The 16,234-nt window shown below is 44.3% G+C and overlaps 1 protein-coding gene across 1 annotated transcript in view; it reads right to left on the bottom strand.

The window, feature by feature from the left end:
* The window catches only part of far1 (fatty acyl CoA reductase 1), a 95,947-nt gene extending 80,370 nt beyond the window's left edge, over window positions 1-15,577 (bottom strand). Inside the window, exon 1 of the mRNA XM_048545399.2 lies at window positions 15,491-15,577. The gene's annotated coding sequence lies outside the window, so the exon portion shown is untranslated. The remainder of the gene's footprint in view (window positions 1-15,490) is intronic.
* Between the last annotated feature and the right edge of the window lie 657 nt (window positions 15,578-16,234).

The following is a 16,234-nucleotide window of genomic DNA, read 5'->3' as shown; positions in this document are numbered from 1 at the left end:
GCAGGTGGTGTCATTGTGACACTGGAGGCGGCTCAGGATGGACATGTCATCCAGGGAGTCGGGGTGGGGGGGGGGGGGGGGGTGTTAAAATGGTTGGCAACCAGAAGGCGTTGTCCTTTATTGCGTACAGAGCGCAAATGCTCTATGAAATGGTCTCCAAGTGGACCAATTTCATTGGTTTACGTACTTGCAGATGTCCCAAGATCCCAAAAGGCACTAAAAAAAATACAAAAGCATTCTGATGAGGGGTCATGGAGATGAAACATTTGTTGTTTCTCCCTTCAGATACAACCTGAACTGAGTATTTCCAATATCACCTATTCTTATTAGATAGAATGGCATATTTATTTCTTACACAGACCGAACTCAAAATGCTTCTCTCTTTAGTTAAGGTTTTGATCATTTACCCTGATGTCCCCTGCTTTGGGTTCGTGTCAACTTTTATCTGACTGTACTCCTTCGTTGGGATACATCAATACAGCACCTTGTGTGGTGGCAACCACTAGCCATTTCACATGACTAAGGTAGCCTGTCATAATGCTGCTACTATTCCAACAATGATCCAACATTGGGTTTGGTGCTGTTTTGTAAATACTTTGATCACACAACCTACCACCACTTAGGCTGGTTGCCTGAATACATTTTGGCACCAACACGGAGTTTGCTCAAAGCATTAACACATTTCATTCCATCTCATCAAACACAATACACAGAACTGGGTCACTAGGTTTGCAATACTGAAAAGCAAATACGCAGACTGTCTCAAGTTTTAGACCCACACAAAAACTTTCTAGATCAAAAGAAATCTGTATTCCTGCTAATTCCTATATTTTGCATACATATACAGTGGATGCTGATATTTGATAAATTTAAATCTGAACTCTTAATTTGTGAAATTGTGCCAAAGCATCTCTGGCATTTCATTTCAACTTCATTAATAAAAATCTCTCTTATAATCCATCACACATCACTGAAAGAGATTTCTAAGTTGTCACATCTGTACCAAGCAATACAGTAGTAATTTTAACTTAAGAAGTCTGGCAACAAAGCCACAGGTTCAAACGAATGGGATTGGTGAGAAATGCAAACTAAATAGATGGAGAAATGGTGCAAGCTCCATTACTGTGCCACCTGTCACAGATAACTCAACAGTAAGGTATTTATTTTCGGGTCTGACCTTGCTGCAAACTCTTCCAAACTTAGCAAACAGAATCCATACCGACACCAGCATTTTGGCTGCTGCTTTCCACCACAAAACTTGCACAGAAATGGTTTTCAGAAGCCGACCTTTTTAGCTGAATTCAATTGAGTTGTATTGTAATTGCAACAAGCCTAAAATCTCCACTAATGATGGACCCTGCATTTAACTACACAACATCAGAAAGGCATTTGATTTGCATTTCAGGAGCATTTTAAGACCTCCAGGAAATCCCAAAGTATGTAACAATCAATATAACAGCAAGACTTGAACTTATAATGCTTTTCACAATAATCAGATGTGTCAAACACTTGGGAGCCAAAACCCTTTATTAAAATGTAGTCATCAACATGATTATGACCAGATTAATCTGCTTTTGTGATGTTGACTGAAGGATAAATATTGGCCAGAACACGAGAGAATCCCACCTGCTCCAGACGTAGTAATAATATCTCTGAACAGATTGACTAGAAAAATTAGTTTAAATAAAGAAAAATTTGTACAGTGCTGATTGAGAAGAGATATTTATGAAGACCTCATCCTCCTAGCTGTCCTTCAAAATAGGATCATGGGGCATTTTATTAAAAAAACACCCAACTGAGGGGGAGATAGGATCTCAGGCCAAACTCTCAACCAAACGCCAGTTACTACAATATGTTAGTACTCTCTCAGTAGCTTTGATTTTTGTGCTCAAGCTCTCCGTGAGTTTTTGGGGGGGGGGGGGGGGGGAAGAGGTGGAGAACAAACTCCCTGCTTTGAGATAACAAGGCGTAGAGCTGGATGAACACAGCAGGCCAAGCAGCATCTTAGCAGCACAAAAGCTGATGTTTTGGGTCTAGACCTTTCATCAGAAAACGGGGGAGAGGAAGGGGTTTCTGAAATAAGTAGGGAGAGAGAGGGGGAGGCGGATCGAAGATGTATAGTGGAGAAGATAGGTGGCGAGGAGACAGACAAGTCAAAGAGGTGGGGATGGAGCCAGTAAAGGTGAATGTAGGTGGGGAAATAGGGAGGAGAGGTCAGTCCAGGGAGGATGGACAGTTCAAGGAGGCAGGATGGAGTTAGTAGGTAGGAAATGGGAGTGCGGCTTGAGGTGGGAGGAAAGGATAGGAGAGAGGAAAAACAGGCTGGGCAGGCAGGGATGAGCCGGGCTGGTTTTGGGATGTGGTAGGGGGAGGGGAGATTTTGAAGCTTGTGGAATCCACATTGATACCACAGGGCTGCATGGTTCCCAAGTGGAATATGAGTTGCTGTTCCTACCATCTTCGGGTGGCATCGTTGTGGCACTGCAGGAGGCCCAGGATGGACAAGAAACCAAGCAGAGGCTTGGGGACCGCTTTGCAAAACACCTACACTCAGTTCACAATAAACAGTTGCACCTCCCAGTTGCGAACCATTTCAAATACCTCTCCCATTCCTCAGACGACATATCTATCCTCGGCCTCCTGCAGTGCCACAATGATGCCACCCGAAGGTTGCAGGAACAGCAACTCATATTCCGCTTGGGAACTCTGCAGCCCAATGGTATCAATGTGGATTCCACAAGCTTCAAAATGTCCCCTCCCCCACCACATCTCAAAACCAGCCCGGCTTGTCCCTGCCTCCCTAACATGTTTTTCCTCTCACCTATCCCTTCCTCCCATCTCAAGCCGCACCTCCATTTCCTACCTACTAACTTCATCCCGCCCCCTTGGCCTGTCCGTCCTCCCTGGGCTGACCTCTCCTCCCTACTTCCCCAACTACATTCACCTCTACTGGCTCCATCCCAACCTCTGACTTGCCTGTCTCCTCTCCACCTATCTTCTCGTCTATCCATCTTTGATCCGCCTCCTCCTCTCTCCCTATTTATTTGAGAACCTGCTTTCCCCGGGCCCCCATTTCTGATGAAAGTTCTAGGCCCGAAACGTCAGCTTTCCTGCTCCTAAGATGCTGCTTGGCCTGCTGTGTTCATCCAGCTCTACACCTTGTTAGCTCAGATTCTCCAGCATCTGCAGTTCCTATTATCCCTGCTTTCTGATTCAGCCAATACTCTGCAATTCTACTAGTTTTCTACTACAGTGGAAAAGTTCACGCTTATCCACATTATAATGCATCTGCTATGTACTTGCCCACTCACCCAACTTGTCTAAAGCATCCTGTAGCCTCCTTACATCCCCTTCACCCACTCACAAAACTAGTTGGATTGTGCCATCTTGGAAATATTACATTTGATTTTCTCATCCAAATCAGTGACATAAATTGTGATTGGTCAGGGCCCCAAGGACTGATCCCTGTGGTATTATATTCACCATCCCCACATGCTCATTTACTAACAACTCATTCATTTCTCCTGCCTTGAAGTAATTTTCAACTCATCAGTATATTACCAACCATCCCACGTGTTTTGATTTTACATAACAACCTCTTATGTGGAACTTTACAGAAAGCTTTCAAATAATCTAATACGTACGACATTTACTCACTCTCCCTCATTTTTTCTATTAGTTACAGCTTCAAAAAAAATCCAGTAAGTCTGTCAAATACAATATCCCTTTCATGAATTCATGTGGCCTTTGTTAATCCTTTTAGTATTTTCTAATTTAGCTCTCTTTTATAATAGTCCTCATCCTTAATAATAGACTAAGTTAACCTGGTCATCTTTCTAGTGAGCCTTTCGACCAAGGAACCATCTACTAGCTCACAAATGGACAGAAAAATTCCCATGGCAGTAGTCAAAGAGAAGAAAAAAATCTCCCTGGTCAATAATTATCCTTCAAATAACATGACTAAAAGAAATTTCAATCATCACATTGCTGCTTTAGGACAAACTGGATGCCACGTTTCCCTCAGTTAGAATTCTAACTACACCTCATTAGCTACAATGCATTCTGGACTCTCCTAAAGCAGTGAAAAACCTGGGAGAAATGCAACTTCTTTCTATCCTTGATGGAGCTGATGGAGCAGGCTTTCAAGTACTTTGGTACACTGAACATATTGGGTTAACACACTGTCTTCACCTCTAACTTCTGGATTTGAATTGCCTCATCATTTAAGGCTAGAAAGTTGCTTTGCTGAAAGAGCCAGAAATAATTAAAGCTAGCTTAAGCATTTTCAAAGATAATGGGAACTGCAGATGCTGGAGAATTCCAAGATAATAAAATGTGAGGCTGGATGAACACAGCAGGCCAAGCAGCATCTCAGGAGCACAAAAGCTGACGTTTCAGGCCTAGACCCTTCATCAGAGAGGGGGATGGGGAGAGGGAACTGGAATAAATAGGGAGAGAGGGGGAGGCGGACCGAAGATGGAGAGTAAAGAAGATAGGTGGAGAGAGTGTAGGTGGGGAGGTAGGGAGGGGATAGGTCGGTCCAGGGAAGACGGACAGGTCAAGGAGGTGGGATGAGGTTAGTAGGTAGCTGGGGGTGCGGCTTGGGGTGGGAGGAAGGGATGGGTGAGAGGAAGAACCGGTTAGGGAGGCAGAGACAGGTTGGACTGGTTTTGGGATGCAGTGGGTGGGGGGGAAGAGCTGGGCTGGTTGTGTGGTGCAGTGGGGGGAGGAGACGAACTGGGCTGGTTTAGGGATGCAGTAGGGGAAGGGGAGATTTTGAAACTGGTGAAGTCCACATTGATACCATATGGCTGCAGGGTTCCCAGGCGGAATATGAGTTGCTGTTCCTGCAACCTTCGGGTGGCATCATTGTGGCACTGCAGGAGGCCCATGATGGACATGTCATCTAGAGAATGGGAGGGGGAGTGGACATGGTTTGCGACTGGGAGGTGCAGTTGTTTGTTGCGAACTGAGCGGAGGTGTTCTGCAAAGCGGTCCCCAAGCCTCTGCTTGGTTTCCCCAATGTAGAGGAAGCCGCACCGGGTACAGTGGATGCAGTATACCACATTAAGCAGAGGTTCACCTGCACATCTGCCAATGTGGAATGTCATCTTGGGGCCTGGGATGGGGGTGAGGGAGGTGGTGTGGGGACAGGTGTAGCATTTCCTGCGGTTGCAGGGGAAGGTGCCGGGTGTGGTGGGGTTGGAGGGCAGTGTGGAGCGAACAAGGGAGTCACGGAGAGAGTGGTCTCTCCGGAAAGCTGACAGGGGAGGGGATGGAAAAATGTCTCGGGTGGTGGGGTCGGATTGTAAATGGCAGAAGTGTCGGAGGATAATGCGTTGTATCCGGAGGTTGGTAGGGTGGTGTGTGAGAACGAGGGGGATCCTCTTGGGGCGGTTGTGGCGGGGGCGGGGTGTGAGGGATGTGTTGCGGGAAATACGGGAGACGCGGTCAAGGGCGTTCTCGATCACTGTGGGGGGAAAGTTGCGGTCCTTAAAGAACTGGGACATCTGGGATGTGCGGGAGTGCAATGTCTTACCGTGGGAGCAGATGCGGCGGAGACGGAGGAATTGGGAACAGGGGATGGAATTTTTGCAGGAGGGTGGGTGGGAGGAGGTGTATTCTAGGTAGCTGTGGGAGTCGGTGGGCTTGAAATGGACATCAGTTACAAGCTGGTTGCCTGAGATGGAGACAGAGAGGTCCAGGAAGGTGAGGGATGTGCTGGAGATGGCCCAGGTGAACTGAAGGTTGGGGTGGAAGGTGTTGGTGAAGTGGATGAACTGTTCGAGCTCCTCTGGGGAGCAAGAGGCGGCGCCGATACTGTCATCAATGTACCGGAGGAAGAGGTGGAGTTTGGGGCCTGTGTAGGTGCGGAGGAGCCGCCTCTTGCTCCCCAGAGGAGCTCGAACAGTTCATCCACTTCACCAACACCTTCCACCCCAACCTTCAGTTCACCTGGGCCATCTCCAGCACATCCCTCACCTTCCTGGACCTCTCAGTCTCCATCTCAGGCAACCAGCTTGTAACTGATGTCCATTTCAAGCCCACCGACTCCCACAGCTACCTAGAATACACGTCCTCCCACCCACCCTCCTGCAAAAATTCCATCCCCTATTCCCAATTCCTCCGCCTCCGCCGCATCTGCTCCCACGGTAAGACATTCCACTCCCGCACATCCCAGATGTCCCAGTTCTTTAAGGACCGCAACTTTCCCCCCACAGTGATCGAGAACGCCCTTGACCGCGTCTCCCGTATTTCCCGCAACACATCCCTCACACCCCGCCCCCGCCACAACCGCCCCAAGAGGATCCCCCTCGTTCTCTCACACCACCCTACCAACCTCCTCCCTGCAACCGCAGGAAATGCTACACCTGTCCCCACACCTCCTCCCTCACCCCCATCCCAGGCCCCAAGATGACATTCCACATTGGCAGATGTGCAGGTGAACCTCTGCTTAATGTGGTATACTGCATCCACTGTACCCGGTGCGGCTTCCTCTACATTGGGGAAACCAAGCGGAGGCTTGGGGACCGCTTTGCAGAACACCTCCGCTCAGTTCGCAACAAACAACTGCACCTCCCAGTCACAAACCATGTCCACTCCCCCTCCCATTCTCTAGACGACATGTCCGTCATGGGCCTCCTGCAGTGCCACAATGATGCCACCCGAAGGTTGCAGGAACAGCAACTCATATTCCGCCTGGGAACCCTGCAGCCATATGGTATCAATGTGGACTTCACCAGTTTCAAAATCTCCCCTTCCCCTACTGCATCCCTAAACCAGCCCAGTTCGTCTCCTCCCCCCACTGCACCACACAACCAGCCCAGCTCTTCCCCCCCACCCACTGCATCCCAAAACCAGTCCAACCTGTCTCTGCCTCCCTAACCGGTTCTTCCTCTCACCCATCCCTTCCTCCCACCCCAAGCCGCACCCCCAGCTACCTACTAACCTCATCCCACCTCCTTGACCTGTCCGTCTTCCCTGGACCGACCTATCCCCTCCCTACCTCCCCTCCTACACTCTCTCCACCTATCTTCTTTACTCTCCATCTTCGGTCCGCCTCCCCCTCTCTCCCTATTTATTCCAGTTCCCTCTCCCCATCCCCCTCTCTGATGAAGGGTCTAGGCCCGAAACGTCAGCTTTTGTGCTCCTGAGATGCTGCTTGGCCTGCTGTGTTCATCCAGCCTCACATTTTATTATCTTAAGCATTTTCAACCCAGTTCTCAATGAACTACCAAAACTCAACTCAAAGCTGGAATTTTCACTCTGAAAAACCACAAGATTAGCTGTCAAAAGGGAACATAATCATGTAGCTAGATGGATAAAGTTGTCACTTGGGTGTTCCAAGGTAGCCTTTTCCTGCTCGCATTGTGAAGTGATTGCAATTGTGCCCTCCAGAGTGATTCACATTCTTTCAGCAATGGAAATCAAGTGTTTCCAAACAACAGACTGAAATTAGTTACATAGAAACTTTAAAATTAATGTTCACCACACTGAATTCTGTTTAACCACTACTCTCCCATGATCACCAAGCGTTTATTAAGCACAAAACACTATACAATAAACATTAAGACAAACAAGGGCTAATGTCTATGTCTAGGAGTGACGTCAAAAATTGAGATTATACAATACGTTATCATTGTGTTTGCAGTCACTTCAAAACATACGGGAAGTACAAAACTGAAATAAAGATTCTCACTCTACCAGCCCTGCTCTAGGAGCTAAGTGTCCAATCTCCCAAACATTCAAAGCAAAACGAAAAAAAACTATGAAACATACAGCAAATCATTCAGCATCAACAGATTAGACAAATTTCTAATACGAAGATAGATCCTTCTGAAAAATTAGATTTTTTAAAATTACAAGTGCACAGTAACTTATACAGGAACAGAGCACCTGGAAGAACAACAAAACCAAATCACACAAATGGAATGGTATAAAGACCATTTCAAGAGATTGTTTCACAGAAATGACCACAATAGAAAGCACAATGAAAATAATTGAAGGAATATAATAAATGCAAATAGCATATACCCCAAAAGGAGTGGAAATGTCATAAGTGCAACCAGGTCTAAAACGGGAACAGGAATAGCTGGCAAACAACCAGAATAGAGTCCAGCGATATGGAAGAAAAAGAAGAATGCAAGATTTTCTGATCAATATTCCACACCTGACTAAACCACACCCACTCAAAATACCAGCTCTTCCATTCCACATATGAGCATATAAGGGAGGGCAAACAATTGTTAAAGTCTGATGTCACTAAAACATCTGTGCAACCTTTCTTCTCCAAAACAGTTGTCTTGTTTAAACAAGTCAGTTTGATATGTGCTCTAAAGGAGTAAGGCAGATGTACATAATATCAAAACTTGAAATATTGCTGCACTCACCACTCAGTGGGGTATTCATTGAACCTGAAGAATCAGCAACAGAAATAGTCAACTCCTGACAGCATGACACTAAAATAAGTTAGCATATAACTGACTGGGATGAAAAATAATACATGCATTTTAGACAATCTGGAGACCCAATTATTTGTTCAAGCAAAGCATGCATACTTCTGAAAACTGAGCTTTTAAAGAATTCAAGAAACATGTAAGTATTAAGGATTGTCAATTTATCAAACATAGACGCAAACCTTGTTCTGTGATGGGGTGGCTCAAATCCTGCACTGCATCCACACTGCACATACTCTTCAAGTAAAAATCAGATCTACAACAAAAGCTCAGACCTAAAACCTGTTAGGCAATTCCAGACACCTGCAAGTCAGGACTAGAATTTTCTTCTGAATTCTTGCGAGTGTCCTGACAATGTTATGCTGTTAACCAGAACAATGTGCAATTTTAAAAAACTAGTTATAGCGGGATAGGTCTGGGTGGGATGCTCCAAAAGGGTGGTGTGGACCTGTTGGGCTGAAGGACCTGTTTCCACACTGTAGAGAATCTAATGTAATCTAGTTACTTCAAAAATTACTGTGTAAACATTTTTTCCCTGCAGTGCATTCTATCCAATATACAAAAATATAGCAGGACTTCATTCGCTGGAAGACAAGGGTCAATGGCCAGAAAACACAGCCACTATTCTTATTAGCTTGGCTCAATAGTAACAACCTCTACTGAGTAAGGAGAGCAAGAACCCCCAACAAGAAGTTAAGTACAGAAGATTGAAAGCTCAAAACTTCTGACACTATCCTTCAATCAAGGTGATAAACCTGTCCGTCTTTTCTCCCACCTATCCGCTTCTCTCACCTCACTGACCAACCCCCACTCCCACTTCCTACCTACTAGCTTCATCCCTGCCTCCTTGACCTGTCCATCTTTTCTCTAAGCTCACCATTTTCAGGTTGGTGTTAAAAATGCCATGACACGATGCACAGAAAACAAGTCATTTAGGTTCTGCTGGTGCACCAAAGTTTCCAGCATTCAACATAATCAAGCGAAAAAAAACTCAGTGCCAATGCTGGCTCTAGACAGCTGCTCAGACAGCTTTTGTCACCACACTGTAAAAAGTAACTCATTGTGTGAAGCACTCTGGCCTTATCAACAAGCTGACTCCACATAAATCAAGCTTTTCATTCTCCACTCTCCGCATCACTGTTCAATGTTCTTTCCTGTACCAGTGGCACATTAGTACCTATTTTCCACAATTCCAAATGAGAAAATAAAACTTACACACCCTGCAGGGTTTTTACATTTTTTTAAAAAATGATCAGATCATTTACATGTGCAACACTGCCCAAGAGTCTTTGTTCCCATTTGGGCAAGATAGCACAAAATTTGCATACAGGACCACTAGGAATTGAGCTGCTTCTTCAGTAAAAAGATAAGCACAGCTTCAAAACTATGAAATTTGGTAGGTCAATGGTGTACAATCACTGTCACAAATTTAGAACAAAATGACAGATGTAGTAGGAGGATACTCAAAGAAATACTGAAAATGTTTTCAAAGGAAGTGGATAAATATTTAAAAGGTGAGGAAAAAGACCACAGCATCTTGGAGAAAATATGGTGATGGGACAAACTGGACTACTCTTCTAAAAAATCTGTACAGATTCTTAAGTGTCCAGATTGCTAACTAAGCCACAAGGTCACTGGTACAGGGTCAACAAGACTAAAAAAATGCATGGTTCAAAGATTGGCTTGGGAGAAATGGGCTTGAATTCATGGGATATTGGATCCAATACCAGGGAAAGAGAGAGCTCTGACTGGACAGACTCCATCTGAATCATACCCTGATCGGAGTCCTGGTGAATAACATAACTAGGGTTGTAGATATCATTTTAAACTAAGTAATGAGGGTGAAAGTTCCATTGCATGGAAAATTAAAAAACAAAGGTAAACAGAAAGGTAGGATTGCAGGTTACTGATGGAGCTGATTGTTACCAGAAAACAAAAGGGAGACAGAATATCATATTGCACACCAAGGAGTCATAAAAGTATTAAGAAATGTGATGAAAGTACAAACTTAAAAGTTTTCGATCTTAGTACATAAACCATTCAGAATAAAGGTAGACAACAGATAGTGCAAAGCAGTGTAAATGAATATGATTGTATAACATTTATAGAAAAATGGTTACAAGATCAAAACTGGGAATGTAACATTCAGGGATGTTTGGCCATTTGGAAAGACAGAAGAGATGGAAAAAGAGAAAGAGCAGCACAGTTAACAAGAGATTAAACAAAAACAGTTGTGAGAGATGATCTAGACTACTATGACATAGTCCATTTGGTCAGAAGTGGATAAAAACAGTAAGGGAAAGAAGACAGTTATAGGAGTAGCGTACAGACTCCCAAACTGTAGCCACTCTGTAGCAAAGGCTATAAATCAATAGTAGGAGCATGTACTAAGAATAGAGAAATAATTATGGGGGAGTTTAATCTTCATGCTGATTGGGTGAATCAAATTGGAAAGGGTAGGTATGACAACAAATTTAGAGTGTATTAGGGAGTTTCTCAGAGCAATATATCATAGAACGAAATAGGGAGCAGGCTATATTGGGACTGGTAATGGAGCAGGTTTAACAAATGACCTCAGAGTAACAGATCCCTGAGGAAGTAGTGATCATAAACTGAGAGAATTATATGTTCATTTTGAGAGTGAGAAACCTGGATCAGAAACAACTATTTTTAACTTACATAAGGGGCATTACACCAAAATAAGGATCAAATTAAATAAAGTGAACTGGATGATAGATTAGCAAGAATGGCAGTAAGCAGAGTTAGACATTTAAGGTGGTAATTCATGACTCTCAGCAAAAGTACATCCCTTTGAAGAGGTAAGATTATGAGAGGGATAAACCAACCATGGCTAACCAAGGGAGTTGAGAAGAGTATTATGTTGAAAGAAACAGCAGGAAAAAAAAATCCTTACGAAATGAATCTGGGAGACAGTTAAGGGAACGAGGAAATGTCGGAGGAGTTAAAAGATTCATGCAAAATATCTTTTCATGGCAGAAGATGCTTCAAACTTTCCATTAATACTGCGGAGGAAGTGAGTGCTATCACCATCATTAGAAAAGTAGTATTAGACAAACTAAATTGGGCTGAAGATAGACACGTACGCTGGCTCTGATGGTTGGCATCCGAGGATCCTAACATCCTAAAGAGATAGTAAATACATTGGCTGTAATTTTTCAAAAATCCTTCGATTCTAGAGAAGTACCAAGGGATTGGGAAAACTGACAATGTGACACTCCTCTTCAAAAATAGAGGGGAACCAGTACATGTGTTATATTTGGACATCCAGCAAGCATTCAAAAAGATACCTGACAAAAATCATAAGATAAAGCCCACGTAGTAGTATTGGCATGGATTGAGAATTAGCTCATTGACAGGAAATAGCAAGTGGGGATAAGGATTTTTTTCAGATTGGTAAAATATGACCAGTGGGATTCCACAGGGATCTGCACTAGGGCCACAACAATATATATTAGTGTCCTAGAGGAAAGACGCGAATGTACTGTCATCATATGTACAGATGATAAAGAGAGGGGGAAAGGCAGGTTACAGAGATAAATTTATAGGTTAAGGAAGCAAAATGTTGGCAAATGGAGTATGCAGTTGTTCATTTTGGAACAGAACAAGGAAAAACTATTTAAATGGAGACAAACTGCAGAAAACTGCACACGCATAGGGGCCCGGGGGTATTTGTGCACACGAAAAGCTAGCACACAGGTGCAAGAGGTAATCAGGAAGGCTAATCAAATGTTGTGCTCCTAAGATGCCGCTTGTCCTACTGTGTTCATCCAGCTTCACACTTTGTTATCTTGGATTCTCCAGCATCTGAAGTTCCCATTATCTCTAATCAAATGTTGGTCCTTTTTTCAAAGGGGCTGGAGTACGAAAGTAGGGAATCTTTCCACAACTAAAACAGAAATTTCTGGAGAAACTCAGCAGGTCTGGTAGCATCTGTGGAGAGACAGAGTTAACATTAGGAGTCTAATGACCCTATTTCTGTTCAGCAACTGCAAAACCAAATTTGTAGTAGGGTCAGCAGTTTTTGTTCCCTTACCTAAAAGAGTTTATCATTTCATTGGAGACAATTCCGAGCAAGTTAACTGGAATGATCACTTGTAAGACAATCTCTCCATACTGGGGAAGACTGAAAATAGTTGGGACTCTTATCATTGGAATTTAAAAGAATGAGAGGTGATCTCATGGAAATATGTCGGCTTCTTAAGGAGCTTGACAGGGTAAATGCTGACAGGCTCATTCGCCTCATGGAACAGCCGCAGGGACATTGTCTTAGAATAAAGGGGAGTCAATTTAAGACTGTGATGGGGAGGAATTTCTTCTCGACCATGGTTGAGTGCCTTTGGAATCTTTCCCTAGGAGACCTGCGAGGACACAGGTGTAAACTTGAAGCTCAGATACATAGATTCTTTATCAGCAGAGAATCAAGGGTTAGGGGACAAAGGCAGGAAAGTGGATGTGAGGATTGCAGATTAACCACAATCTTAATGAATGGCAGAGCAGGCTTGAAGCTGAATGCCCTATTCGTGATGGTTTTACCGCCAAGGTGAGCTAAATAGCATTTTTCTGCATTGGTTTTCTTTTACAGATTGATCCATTCAGCCCAAAGAGGTGAACGCACTGACAAAGGTCGGCTTATATAGCTGCTTGAACACACAGATCAATGATGGTTTAGATCTCTAGATTATACAATTATTTATTACTGATTAACTAAATCCTACAAATCCTGATATCCAATCATTTGATTTGTGTCGCAAAGATTTGCAAACCTGGTGTATATATCTAAACAGTAAATATTGAACCACAGTGACATCAGCCGACAACAGGCAGTCCATGCCATAATCATAACTAAACATTTCCAGTTCAAGCCATATGAACACTGGGGTAATATTAAACTTGATGGAAGACTTTCCCCATGAAATAGGTGGAAAATAATCCATTTGGCATCTTCTTTGACATCCTGCAATGTCGCTGTAGTTCAGGCCTGTTCTCACTGAAAAAACACAACAGGACAAGCATTTCCCTCCTTGCGAGTATCGATTCTCCAAAGCAGAAAACTAGGTTTTGAATCTGAATGACATTACATTAGGGGAAGGCGTTTTCATCAAAAAAAGTTTGTTCACAATATCTTAAACATACTTAAGGATTATTACATTCAACTCATTCCTGAAAGTTGTTTGGACTATTGTGCCTGGTAAATGAAATCTTAAAAGCTGTACCAAATATTCATTACACTAATTGCTGAACCAGAACAATTTGCTCTATTTACATCTCAAGTCAATGCTGTAATTGAAAAATAAGTGTTGCTGGCAAGACTATCCCAGGTCTCCCTCATAATGCAGATGCTTGCTAAGGCATACTAGTGACAGACTGAAGATTCCCTTATAGATATTACTTGGCTTTATAACCACATTCCTAAAGCTTTATATCAGTTTCAAGATCATGTTTTTTTAAAAAACTTCAAATCTCTGCGATATAAACTCAGGAGACTAGATTATTAACACAGTAAAATAACAACAATACCCATGCGAACATTCAAGTGAAATGGGTCGGGGGAAAAAACAGGGTTGTGCACTGCTGTTCGTACAATGCTCACCAATCACCTGTGAAAACTGTATAAATTTACTACTCCAAATTTAGACTGCACCTAGAATTAGCATTTGATTATGCTTCACCAAGATTAGGTACAAGTGGGTGCATTGAAAAGTATCTGGATTAGCGACACCCCGAAAGCATGTTGAAACGCTAATAGGTCATCCAAAGTGCAAACAAGCCTGGTGGCAATAGGGAAACTAGTAAAAAGCAACCGATACAAAAGGAGGACATCTGGTGATACACAATGTTTCTTTTGTGTAGGCTCTGCATTGGGCAGGACTTGACAATCCATAAAAGAAGCTCAAAAATAGTCAACAAGTCACCATTGAATGTTTACACCATTGAATGATGCACAATCCAAGAAGAAATTTGACATACGTTCTTTCTCCATAACACCTTTAAGAGTTAAATTATGTACGTATGGCCTTTGCGACTGGAACATTTGTTTGGGTGGTCTGATAGATTACTGCACCCAAAATAGATGAGCAAAAATAACACTGGTGGAACCAGGAATAAGTTGCTGCTGGCACCATGAGAGACAGGAAGATGACTTGGTGTGGGCACGGGTGCAGCAGGGAACTAGACTTGTGATGAAGTTGGGGGGGAGGGAAACAATGTCTCCCAATATGGGCAACAGCAGGGTGAGGACCGGAAAAGTATGAGAGAGCAGGGCAAGGCAGAATGTCAATGATGAGAGACAACATGGATGTGGGGGTGGCAACAAGAACACTGGGTGGGACAGGAGATTGTATGAGCATCAGACAGTAGTAGAGAAACGTTGCGGGGCGGGGGGTGTGTCCAGACAAGGGCTGGGCAGGAATACAATATGAACTGGAGATAGGCAACAGGGAATGGGGTCATTACAGGGAAAGGGAGGCTATAGGGAAAGGGAGAGCTGCAGGGAAATTGGGGTGGGGAGGGAACAATGATGAAAAATGGCTAGGGGAAAGGGAAGAACGGAGTCATGAGGATTTGGATTATGGGTGAGGAGAAATGTGAACTGTGCACGTAAGGAGAAAGATGGGACAGGAAAACTGGATGGTGTTAGGTCTGGGGTGGAGCTGAGGGTGAGACACTTTTAGGATGGGGTGAGAGGTCTGGGATCGGAGGAGAAAGGAGGTGGAGGGGGTTGGTAGACTTGGATCGGGGTGGACCCGGCCTGGGATCGTGGGGAGGGTGGGCCTGGCCTGGGACTGGGGGGAGGGTGGACCTTGCCTGGGACCGTGGGGAGGGTGGTCCTGCCCTGGGACCGTGGGGAGGGTGGACCTGGCCTGAGATGATTGTTTTTGTTGAGGAGAGGTTGCCGGCTCCGGGCTTGGCAAGAAACTGTGAGGAAGGGGGATGTTTTGGAGTCAGGAACGACAGGGGTTGTAATCTCCACATCCCCCACCAGAGCGGTCTGACCGCTGATCCCGGCCTCTTACCTGCTGATGCTCAGAACAAGCCCTGCGTCCCTCTCCCTACTACCGCTCTCCCCCCCCCCACCGACCGGCACCGCCAAACTCGCGCACACCACCCAAAACCCATTGGCTGCCCTCCACCAATCGCTGCTTGTCACCGCCCAATCAGGCGTATAAACCAATCACAAAAGGGAGCGCGTCCACACCCAGTTTCTATTGGAGAAGATGCATGTCAGTCAATTACCGGAGGCTCCTCAAGTGTCGCCGCTTATCCTGGTTTCTACTGGATGATATTAATGTCAATCAACTATAAGACGACACCGTTGAACCGATCTAATCTACTACTGGATAATATCGATATCAATCAATATCAGACCCGCCTCTTCAGCGGCGTGTTTAGTTTCTACTGGATAATATTCCAGTCATCCAAGCCCAGGCGGCCACCTTAACCAAGAGCTCCATTTCTAGTGGCATATTGTGGTGTCAATCAAAAGATGGGCGGTGCCTAATCGTTATTTTTGGTTTCTATTGGATAGAAGCGATCTCAATCAATAAATGGGTAGTACTGGGAAAACAGATTTGGTTCCCAATGGATGATGTGCCTGTCAACCAATCGAGTAGGACACGATTAAGGGGATTTCGTGTTTTCAATGCAGGGTAACCAACATCTTTGTGTTTATGTGGTGTTCAGTTCAAGAGGGTGTAATTTCACAAATAGAACTAGGTCGTCCAAGGATGACGTGTGACAGGACCTCTCCACAAAGTGGA

This window comes from Stegostoma tigrinum, chromosome 17, assembly GCF_030684315.1.
Source record: "Stegostoma tigrinum isolate sSteTig4 chromosome 17, sSteTig4.hap1, whole genome shotgun sequence".
NCBI classification, from domain to species: Eukaryota; Metazoa; Chordata; class Chondrichthyes; order Orectolobiformes; family Stegostomatidae; genus Stegostoma; species Stegostoma tigrinum.
This window is presented reverse-complemented; position numbering and strand designations above follow the sequence as displayed.